Source organism: Prionailurus viverrinus, chromosome A3 (assembly GCF_022837055.1).
Source record: "Prionailurus viverrinus isolate Anna chromosome A3, UM_Priviv_1.0, whole genome shotgun sequence".
NCBI classification, from domain to species: domain Eukaryota; kingdom Metazoa; phylum Chordata; class Mammalia; order Carnivora; family Felidae; genus Prionailurus; species Prionailurus viverrinus.
In genome coordinates this window covers 109,498,617-109,509,862 of record NC_062563.1, presented here as the reverse complement: position 1 = coordinate 109,509,862, position 11,246 = coordinate 109,498,617, and the positions used below count along the sequence as shown (strand labels likewise).

The window sequence follows — 11,246 nt, the reverse complement described above, 5'->3', positions numbered from 1 at the left end:
GAACCCTGCACAACCTATACTTCCATCACACATCCTTCTTCTAGGACCCTCTGGACAATTGAGTTCTTACCCTGTTATCATCTTTTAAAAAAAATTTTTTTTTAGTTCATTTTTTGAGAGAGACAAAGTATGAGCAAGGGAGGCGCAGAGAGAGAGGGAGACACAGAATCGGAAGCAGGCTGCAGGATCTGAGCTGTCAGCACAGAGCCCAACGTGGGGCTCGAACTCACGAGCTGTGAGATCATGACCTGAGCCAAAGTCAGACGCTTAACTGACTGAGCCACCCAGGTGCCCCTTACCCTGTTACCATCTTACCTGGATTCTCCTCCTTCCTGGAGGAGACTGCCATTTTATGATTGCCCAAAGTATGTTTGAAGAAGTTATTTCATCTGACCCTTACAACCTGTAATGAGGTAGCAAAATCCCCATTAAAAATAAGAGGTCACTTGGGAATGCAAACTAGTGCAGCCACTCTGGAAAACTATAGAGGTTCCTCAAAAAACTAAAAATAGAACTACCCTATGACCCAACAATTGCACTACTAGGCATTTATCCAAGGGATACAGGTGTACTGTTTCAAAGGGACACATGCACCCCCATGTTGATAGCAGCACTATCAACAATAGCCAAAGTATGGAAAGAGCCCAAATGTCCATCGATGGATGAATGGATAAAGATGTGGTATATATATACCATGGAGTATTACTTGGCAATCAAAAAGAATGAAATCTTGCCATTTGCAACTACGTGGATGGAACTGGAGGGTATTATGCTAAGTGAAATTAGTCAGAGAAAGACAAAAATCATATGACTTCACTCATATGAGGACTTTAAGAGACAAAACAGATGAACATAAAGGAAGGGAAACAAAAATAATATAAAAACAGGGAGGGGGACAAAACAGAAGAAACTCATAAATATGGAGAACAAACTGATGGTTACAGGAGGGGTGGTAGGAGGGGGGATGGGCTGAAGGGGTAAGGGGCACTAAGGAATCTACTCCTGAAATCATTGTTGCACTATATGCTAATTTGGATGTAAATTTTAAAAAATAAAAAAGAAAATTAAAAAAATAAAGTTCAAGTAATAATAAAAAAAAAGAGGTCACAAGAGGTCACTGGCTGGAAAAAGTAACAGGACAGATCTAGAATGCAAGCCAGTGTATGCTCTGCTGGCACCACACTCCAAAAAAAGTCCCCAGTTTTTCCGTTCAGAGGGAAAAGTCTAAGATTCATAACATACAGTATTGGTAAATGGAGAATTTTTACTCAATCACCATTAGTAGTAATGTAGATTAGTGCAACTTTTTTGGAGGGAAATTTGGCAGAATCTATCGATATTGGCAAACTTGCAAAACTCACGATCTAGTAATTCCACTTTTAGAAACCTTTTGTATATAAATCGGTCACAGAAAGACTGACCTCACATGATTTCACTCATATGTGGAATCTGAGAAACTTAACAGATGATCATAGGGGAAAGGAAGGAAAAGCAAGATAAAAACAGGGAGGCAAACCATAAGAGACTTACATACAGGGAACAAACGGAGGGTTGATGGGGGTGGGGAAAATGGGGGATGGGCCATTCAGGAGGGCACTGGTTGGGATGAGCACTGGGTATCGTATATAAATGATGAATCACTGGCTTCTACTCCTGAGGCCAAGACTACACTGTATGTTAACTAACTTGAGAATTTAAAAAAAAAAAGTTTTTCAATAAAATTTTATGATTTGCCCTGCTCAAAAAAAGAAATCCTTTCTATAGATATCTATCTGTAAAGACAAACATTCAGGGGCGCCTGGGTGGCACAGTCGGTTGGGCGTCCGACTTCAGCCAGGTCACGATCTCGCGGTCCGTGAGTTCGAGCCCCGCGTCGGGCTCTGGGCTGACGGCTCAGAGCCTGGAGCCTGTTTCCGATTCTGTGTCTCCCTCTCTCTCTGCCCCTCCCCCGTTCATGCTCTGTCTCTCTCTGTCCCAAAAAATAAATAAACGTTGAAAAAAAAGATTTAAAAAAAAAAAAGACAAACATTCAGACAAGGATGTTTATCTCAATCTAATCGATAATAAGGAAAATTTTAAACTACCTAACACCCATCAATACAAGAATGGATAAATAATAATCCATACAATGGAATACTATGTGGCCATTAAAAGAGATGAGATCAGGGGCTCCTGGGTGGCTCAGTCAAGTGACTGAATCTTGATTTGGGTTCAAGTCATGATCTCGCGCCTCGTGAGTTCAAGCCCTGCATCAGGATCCCTGTGGACAGCACGGATCCTGCTTGGGATTCTCTCTCTCTCCCCTGCTCATACTCTCTCTCAAAATAAAATTATTAAAAAAAAAAAAAAAAAAAAGAAGAAGAAGAAAGAAACAGATTGGGCACCTGGGTGGCTCAGTCGGTTAAGCGCCAGACTTTGGCTCAGGTCATGATCTCATGGTCCGTGAGTTCAAGCCCCTCAGCAGGCTCTGTGCTGACAGCTCAGAGCCTGGAGCCTGCTTTGGATTCCGTGTCTCCCTCTCTCCGCCCCTCCCCTGCTCCTGCTCTCTCTCTCTCAAAATAATATTAAAAACAATTTTTAACATATAAATAAATTACAAAGAAAAAATAAAGTAACATCTACCAGTCATTAAAAAAGTAATAAACTGAAAAACAAAGTTACTTAGCCCCAGTAAGGATATGCACCTTTAGGGCAGTTGAAGAAGATACTGGTAATTAATTGTGCTTACGAAAGACAATAAAAAGGTTAAGTATGTCAAGCTACAAATCTGATGAAAGTATTTTAGAGAAATTGATCTTTTGTGGTAGCAACCAATCTATCCCTTTTCATGAAAAACACATAGAAAAGAGAACTTTGATTTCCCTAAGAAAAGACCTACCACATAGTTATGAGACATGTAGAGTGTGACAAGGTCTCTATGAACTCACTAAAGATGTCAGCAAGAAACAAAACTTTACTGTCTAATAACAGGACACTTAGTTCATATGAGGTGGTGAAGACAAACATGGTATTATTCAATATGAAAACACCACATAACCACAGAATTATTAAAGCCTTGTTGAAAAGGCAAAGTAAGTCTCTAGGCCCCCCAGGAGTCCATCCCTTCTTTACCATATACCCCCTACTACCCACAACCAGACTAGTGCAATTATTCTTGAGTTTTGATCCTTCACAGGTGAGCATATCATTGACTTCAGTTCAATGATCTATGGATTCCTGTTTCGAATTCATGGAACTTATAAGTTCTTATCATTTCGCTGTGGGATTTTCATTTTTCCAATTCCCAATCATTTTGCCTAACAAGGTAAGAGGTAATAATACTGAACACCTGCACAAATGTTGCTGTAAAGACATAAACTAAGATGGCATGCTGTGGAGGTTGAACTATTGTGACTATCAGGTAACCAATGACGGTCCACTCTCAAAGGACTGAAGGAAGTTATGTCAACGAATCCACGGATAGTTTGCAAAAAGTGGAACAGGAGAAAATACAGGACTACCAGCAGAAGACAGAAAGGAAACAGCACATACCTCCTGTTCCCCGGCCAGTTCCCATTCTCAGTCATAACCATCTTAAACAACTGGATCACCAGTTTGCAGTGGGCTGTGTAAGCAGTTATGACAGGAGTACAATCCTTTTCCAAGTTTCAACTTCTCCAATTACTCAAATCATAATTCAAGTCTCAGATGCTTTGGGTAGCACTTCCAGCTATAGCCAAGTTAAAGAGGTCAGCAAATCCTCTCCTCAAAAATGCAACTATAATGCCAAGGGGGGTGGGGGGAAGTAGCAAAACAACTTTGGTGCTCTGGAAACTGGCCCAAAGCATACAGCAATCTGAGACGTGTTTGTTTGGAAAATTGCTGAACTTTGTGGACAAACAGTGGGAGACTGTGGCGTTCTCACCCAGGGCTGTTACCATTCCCTACTCCCCCAGCTCAGTCATTATGGAGGTTCTGTCCAGGCAAAACAGAACACGAAGACCAGCAGGTTCCTGTGGTTGAAGATGGGGTTCACTCAATTTGGAGCAACAGATGATACCAACGTCCAATAGCTTTATCAATACAAGTAATGACCACATTGCTATGCAAGCGGGACACCTGGTGGCTCTACTAACCCTGAGGTTGCAATCTAGTTGGAACATGCAGCTTTCTGGCCGATCTGAAGCTGCACACATGCAGAGGAGAGACCAGAGAGGTCCAAGCTGTATATTTCTGGCTAACTCTGAGGCTGCTTTCATGTGCACAGGAACTTAAAAGGGGTTCAGCAAAAAGTAAAAGCCAGGACAGACTTGAAAACACCCCAAACATTGAAGTCACTCCCCATCTACAAACAGATCCATCAGCAGAGGGCAGAAATCTGACTGGTTGAGGTGCCTGTCTGGTGGTTGGCTGACCACTAAGCTATGCAGACACAGGGCAACCCCCTAGAAAACTGAGGTTAAAAATAAACACAAAGTTTCTTAAAAAATAACCAAAAAACTGAATAGAGACAGATTATATAAAAAAGAACCTGGGGCGCCTGGGTGGCGCAGTCGGTTAAGCGTCCGACTTCAGCCAGGTCATGATCTCGTGGTCCGTGAGTTTGAGCCCCACGTCAGGCTCTGGGCTGATGGCTCGGAGCCTGGAGCCTGTTTCAGATTCTGTGTCTCCCTCTCTCTCTGCCCCTCCCCCGTTCATGCTCTGTCTCTCTCTGTCCCAAAAATAAATAAAAAACGTTGAAAAATTTTTTCAAAAAAAGAACCCAGTGAAATTGTAAGGTTGAAATGTACAGGGGCACCTGGGTGGCTCCTTCAGTTGAGTGTCCAACTTCAGCTCAGGTCATGATCTCGTGGTTCCTGAGTTGGAGCCCTACATTGGGCTGTGTGCTGACAGTTCAGAGCCTGGAGCCTGCTTCAGATTCTGTGTCTCCCTCTCTCTCTGCCCTCCCCTGCTCATGCTCTGTCTCTAAAAAATAAATAAATGTTAAAAAAAAATAAAAACGAAATAAAAAGAAATGTACAATAACAAATGAAAAGTCCACTGGAGAAGCTCGGCAATAGATGACAGGAGAAAAAATAAGTGAACTTAAAGATAAATCAATAGAAATGATTCAATCTGAAGGACAGAGAAAAGAGATTGAAGAAAACAGAACAGCACCCTGGAGACCTATGGGACATACCAAGCACATCAACATATGTGTAATGAATCCAAGAAGGAGAGGAAAGAAAGGGTCAGAAAAATATTTCAAAAAACAATGGCAAAAAAACCTCAAAGTTGACAAAAACCATTAATCTCTACTTCCAAAAACTCAAATAACTCCAAGAGGGATAAATACAAAGAGATCCCCACCTAAATACATAATATTTAAACTGTTGAATGCCAAAAAACAAAGAAAATTTGAAAGCAAGAGAAAAAAATGACTCATTACTACAGGGGACCAATTAACATCAGACTCTTCATCTGAAACAATGGGAGTCCAGGAAGCAGCGGAATGACAGAGTGCTTAAAATCCAAGGATTTTGTATCACCCAAATCCACTCTTCAAAAGCAACAGTAAATGAAAACATTGCTAGCAGACCTGCCTTATCAGAAATACTGGAGGAAGTCCTTCATGCTAAAAGCAAATTAAGACAGCAACTTGAATCCTTGGAAAGAAACGATCAGAAATGGTATAAATATATGGGTTAACGAAACTGGGTGTGTGTATTTTCTCGACTCTTCTATGAAGACCTAAGACTGTATAAAGCAATAATTTATAACATTGCATCACTGAGTTTATAATACATACAGCACACGGGAAGGAAGTCTAGGAAAAGGAAATAAATTGGAGCAAACTTTCTGAATTTTGCCAGAATATTAATTTGAAGTAGGTTGTGATAAACGAAGATATAACAACTATGGAAGTAACTCACAAATACAGTAAAAAAGAAAATCAAAAGGGATTAAAATGATACACTAAAAAAATATTTAATGCAAAAGAATGCAGGTACAGGAGGAAGAGGAGGAAAAAGACAGGAGACATAGAAACAAAATAGGAAATACAAAAAAAAAAAGAAAACAGAAAAAAATATGAATAATTCTATTAACTATAGATGGCTTAAATAACCCAAAAGGCAGAGTTCTGTCAGACTGAATTTAACAAGCAAGACAGAGCTTAAACTATATGCACCAATAGGCTAAAAGTAAGTAGATGGAAAAGATCCGCCATGGATACAAAACAGTAATCAATAGAGAGCTGGAGTGGCTCTACTAATATCAGACAAAATAGCTTTTAAAACAAGAAATATTCATAGAAACAAAGGTATTTCATAATAAAAGCATCAACGCATCAGAAAGATACAACAAATATAAACATTACATATGCAGCTAGAAGAGTTGTAGATGCTTTGAAGCAGTAATTATGACCAGAGGCCATGCCTGGAGTTGCCTTAGTGTTGGGTAAAACTATAGTTCTAGTAAATATTGCTTCAAATTTCCTGAAAACAGGAAATGTTTTCAGTTAAGAGAATGTTACCTTTTTTTTTTTTTAGATGAATATTTCTCTGAGCATAGTGACCTCTACTGGTATTTACATAAATTAAAATGCCGTTTCTGCCATCATAGAAAGGTTCCATTCCAGCATAGGGTCATTTGCTTTGAGAAAGGAAAAGAGAAACATGATACATATTAGAACCTTCTTTTGAATCACATGAGTATTGCAAACTTTCTTACTATAGTAGCAAGAAGCCAGGCCAATCTGTCCAGTAACTAGTGAACTAGGAGAGGGCATCACTAACCCCTACAGCAATAGTTTTCTATTCTGGCTATGTTAGAATCACCAGAGAATATTGTTACAACATTGATGCTCAGGCATCACTCTCAGCAATTTTGATTTCACTGGAATGTTTTGAAGGCTTCTGGGGGATCCTAATGCATAACTAGGGATGAGACACTCCCCTAGAGTAAAAGCTTTCACCAATATTATAAAGTACATAAATGTTTAGCTAGAATTTGCCCCCTTAGCTTCATGAAGCACTTCCTCAAGAATGAGTCACAGAGAAACAATCTTCCTAGACCAGAAGTATGTCTTGGTAAGGCCATCGCAACCCTACCAGTAATGGCACCCAAGATCTGCAGAAATAATTATATTGAAGGTGGTGAAGAGCTAAAGATAAATACCTAAACCAGGGGTGGCATTTTCTGTAAATGGTCAAAGAGTAAATGTTTTAAACTTTTGGGACTTCCAGTCTGTCACAATTACTCACCTCTACCACTGTAACACAAAGTCAAGAAACAATAGGTAAACAAATGAGCCTGGCCACATTCCAATAATTCTTTACAGATGCTGCAATTTGAATTTCACATAATCTTCATGTCATTAAGTGTTATTATACTTTTAATTTTTTTCAACCACACAAAAATGTAGAAACCATCTTAGCTCATTAGCTGTATGAAAAAAGCAGTGGGCCAGATCTGGCCTGTGGGCCACAATTTTCTGAATCCTAGTCTAAATAAATAGCCTGCACTCTGAAGGAATATAAACATTAAAGTATCGTGCAGCCATCTTTAAAGAAAGCAGTATGTTCTTATTATAAGAGCCCTGGAACTCTGGTGATGGCTCTTCTGACAATGGCCAAGATAAACTAGCCCATCTACCTTTACCTCTGTCATATGTATTTGCTTTACAGCCAGAATTTTTTAGCCTTGGCATTGAAAGAATTCATTTTCTGGAATCCAGATTTCTTGAAGATCTGCTACATCCCAAAATAAAAACTTAACAGTGCATTCGTATAGGATCACATCCAGACACCTTTAAGCAAGCTTTGGTCACTGAGGACAACCCAAGGGACCTGCAGAGCTGGATAGGATATAAGCTTAGGCAGCTGATAGATGAAATGGTTGCTGTTGGTCTTACGATGTGACCTTTCTTACATGGGATAGGCTGACTCACCCCAGCTCACCAGTTCTTGGGGTGGTAAGTCTCCACCCTTCTCTGCAGAGAACTTTCTGCACAGAAATTTTCCACACCCTTTCTGAGCAGAACTCCTTGATGAGGAGAACCCAGATGAGGAGAAAAGAAACCTTGCAATCGAGTTGCAGAGTAGAGTTGGACGTTGTAAACAGCAGCCTAGGGATCTAGATCCTCCGCAGACAGACTCAGACAGGAGTCTTAGATGTGGCTAAATGGAAATGTGAACTTTTAATTGAAATGGCGATTATAGGTCTCAGAGAAGAGAGGAGGTTCCAATTTTATATCCTCGGCTTAACAGATCATAATTCATTGCTTCATTCACCCATTAACTTTCCTTCATCAAATATTTAAGTGTTAAGTACGAGGCAGTGAGGAAAACAGAACAAGGCCCAGTACCTGCTGTCGCCATTAGCCTTTTGGTGGCACACCTATAGAGAAGTAAACAGGCAAGTTCACTGTGTTGAGAGCAAAGGAGCCTAAACCAGACTTTTGAATACATGGAAACTTTCCAGAATAGGGGAAAAACATGCATTTTACCACAGTTAAAACAAAAACCAAAAACTATGCTGAGACATCATTTTTCAACACCAGATTGGTAAAATTAAAAAGCTTGAAATTCCACCACGTGGTTACACTATGTGTACCATGCAGGCAATGGTACAGAGAAACAAGATACTCCTTCACCTTGTCACCAGGACAGACTAACGATACCTAGCAAAAGTATAAATAAATGCAGGAGCACCTGGGTGGCTCAGAGGCTAAGCATCCGACTTTGGCTCAGGTCATGATCTCACAGTTCGTGGGCTCAAGCCCCACATCGGGCTCTGTGCTGACAGCTTGGAGTCTGGAGTCTGCTTCGGATTATGTCTCCTCTCTCTGTCCCTCCCCTGCTCGTGCTGTCTCTCTCTCAAAAGTTAAGTAAATGTTAAAAATTAAAAAAAAAAACAAAAAACATATATATACATACATACACACATATATATATATATACACACACATACATACACACGTGTACACACACACACACATCCTTTGACCCAGCAATTCAGCTTCTAGGGTCTATCCAATACATACAGTCACATGTGCAATGTATTGTAAAATTCACTACAGCATTATTACTGTAATCAGAAACCCTCACATCCACTAAGAGGGAACTAATTCCTGCTTTGCTGAAAAACTCAGTGGAAAAGCAGCAAGTCCTCTCCAAGGTACACAGGTCCTATATAATCTATATCCTACACTGCTCTCCCTTCCTATGCCATCTCTTCCTGTTCTCTCCCAGTGTTCACTCCATGCTGGCATCCTTACCCAACACAAACCACTTCAGAGTTTCTCCACTTACTATGCCCTCTGCCTAGAACACTCTATCTCCACAAGCTGACGTGCCTTACTCCCTCACATGCACAAACGTTACTATCAGAGGCCTCCCTTAGACATCCTTTACCCAATACCAACCAATTCCCCCTTTCTCTCCCCGCCTCATTGTTGTCTGAATCAGTTATTACCCACCTGTTTGTTCATTTGTCTCTCCAGAACTTAAGCTCCAGAAGATAAAGACTTTGTTCATCTGTTTTCCATGGCTAATAGTACCTGGCACATTGAAGGGGCACACAAGTTATCTGTGTCAATTATGCAACATCCAGGAACTAAATAGTATGCAACATAAAAAGAGTGCCATTTTTACGTATAATGGAAGAACTCCAAAATGTTAAACGAGGGAAAACAAGGTGCATCTATTTTGTGTTAAAAGGGAAATGGAGAAAATCTGTCCATATTTGCTCAGGCTATATTAATTGGTAACAATGGTTGTCTTTGGGGAGGTAACTGGGCAGCTGAGTCAGGGTTAGGGTGCATTCTCACTATATACACCTTGAATATATTACCAAGTCAAAAAATGAAATAAAATGGAAAGTAAGTTGGGCCAGTGGCCTGTGAGAAAAAGAAACAGCACTAGATTCAAGAAGCAGCCTAGAGTGCTCCGACAATTAATTGGCTACTGCATTCCACATGTTCCCGTTATCCTTCTATCCGGCATCTTTGCCTCATGCGGTCTGGAAAGAAAATAGCCAAGTTATCAGCAAGTCGACAATGAGTAGAATCATGGGTTGTATTTTCTGATTTTCCCATAAGGTTTTTTTTAAAAAAGCAATAAGGTGCCTTATTGATAAGAAAACCAAGGGCTTTGAAACAACACATTAAGATTCAAACATTTCCTTTCTTCTAATAGACTAGTAAACGGTATTAACAATCTCACTGAACCCATTTCCTCCTCTGTGAGATGGGGTTACCAGCACTACATTGCTGTGTGGATCTCACAAAATGTCCTTCGACATCTTTACTAGAATGTTGACAGGAAACCTGTAAGGTGTGGGGGGAAAAAAATCTATCAGGCTTTAAAACTGCCTGCTGGTGTTTCCCTGCCACCCTCCCTTCAAGATCGTTCTGGATATAATAGCTTTAATACTACCGCTTACCAGAAACCTAAGCATCTTCATTCCATGTCTTTGGTTTGTCACCAGTTCTCACCACCCTCCAAACACTACAAGACCAGCCAGGCCCCTGGTATGTTACTTTGACCTTTACTTCAGGTCTTTCCAGCTATACAATTACTTATACATCCACTACGTTGTACCCTCCCTTCCAAAGGTCTCCAAACAGTTGCTAAGAGCCAGATCTGATTCTTTGCTATTACTCTTCGCTCTGATTACTCTTTGCCAACCTGTCAGTTTTAGAGCTTACACTTCCTTTTACACGTACCTTGGAAATCACCATCCTCCTTTAGACTTCAAGATAGGCTACACAAAGAGGACAATCACAATCCTACACCACCATCCATTTCACCAAGTCTCAAAGTGATGGCATTTCAAAATTCCCTCAGATTTTTCACCGTCCTCAAGACAGGATATGGCAAGGTGGCAGGACCACACTTTCACTTTATGCTTAGCCTAGCTCCAAGTCCAAAGGAAAACTACCACTGTGAAATCAGGTGCAATCAAGGGTATGCATTACCTACCTCTCAACACCTCTCTGTAAGCAAGAGGACTAAAAGATTCTATGTCCAAAGTACTCAGTGTCTGATGTGTTCAATTAGTCACCAAGTAGTGCCAGGTATTTTAGGAATAAGCCTAGCCTAGTACTTATCAAGTCAGTCACATCAGTTTAGCATTCCCGACACCTGAAAATGCAAACAAAAAGAGCACACTGCATCAAAATGTATCACGTTAAGATGTATACTAACCACAAAGGTACCTGCTGTCAAGCATGTGCAAGGCACTGACCTAGATACCTAGCACTCCCTTTCCCATTAAAGGTTGAA

General features: G+C 40.5%; 1 long non-coding RNA gene across 1 annotated transcript; it reads right to left on the bottom strand.

Moving 5' to 3' along the window:
- Window positions 1-9,017: 9,017 nt before the first annotated feature.
- Window positions 9,018-11,246, bottom strand: LOC125162409 (uncharacterized). The gene is made up of 3 exons (XR_007151033.1): window positions 10,944-11,246; window positions 10,185-10,288; window positions 9,018-9,981 (listed from the first exon to the last, which is right to left on the bottom strand). It is a non-coding gene; the product is annotated as an uncharacterized LOC125162409 (long non-coding RNA).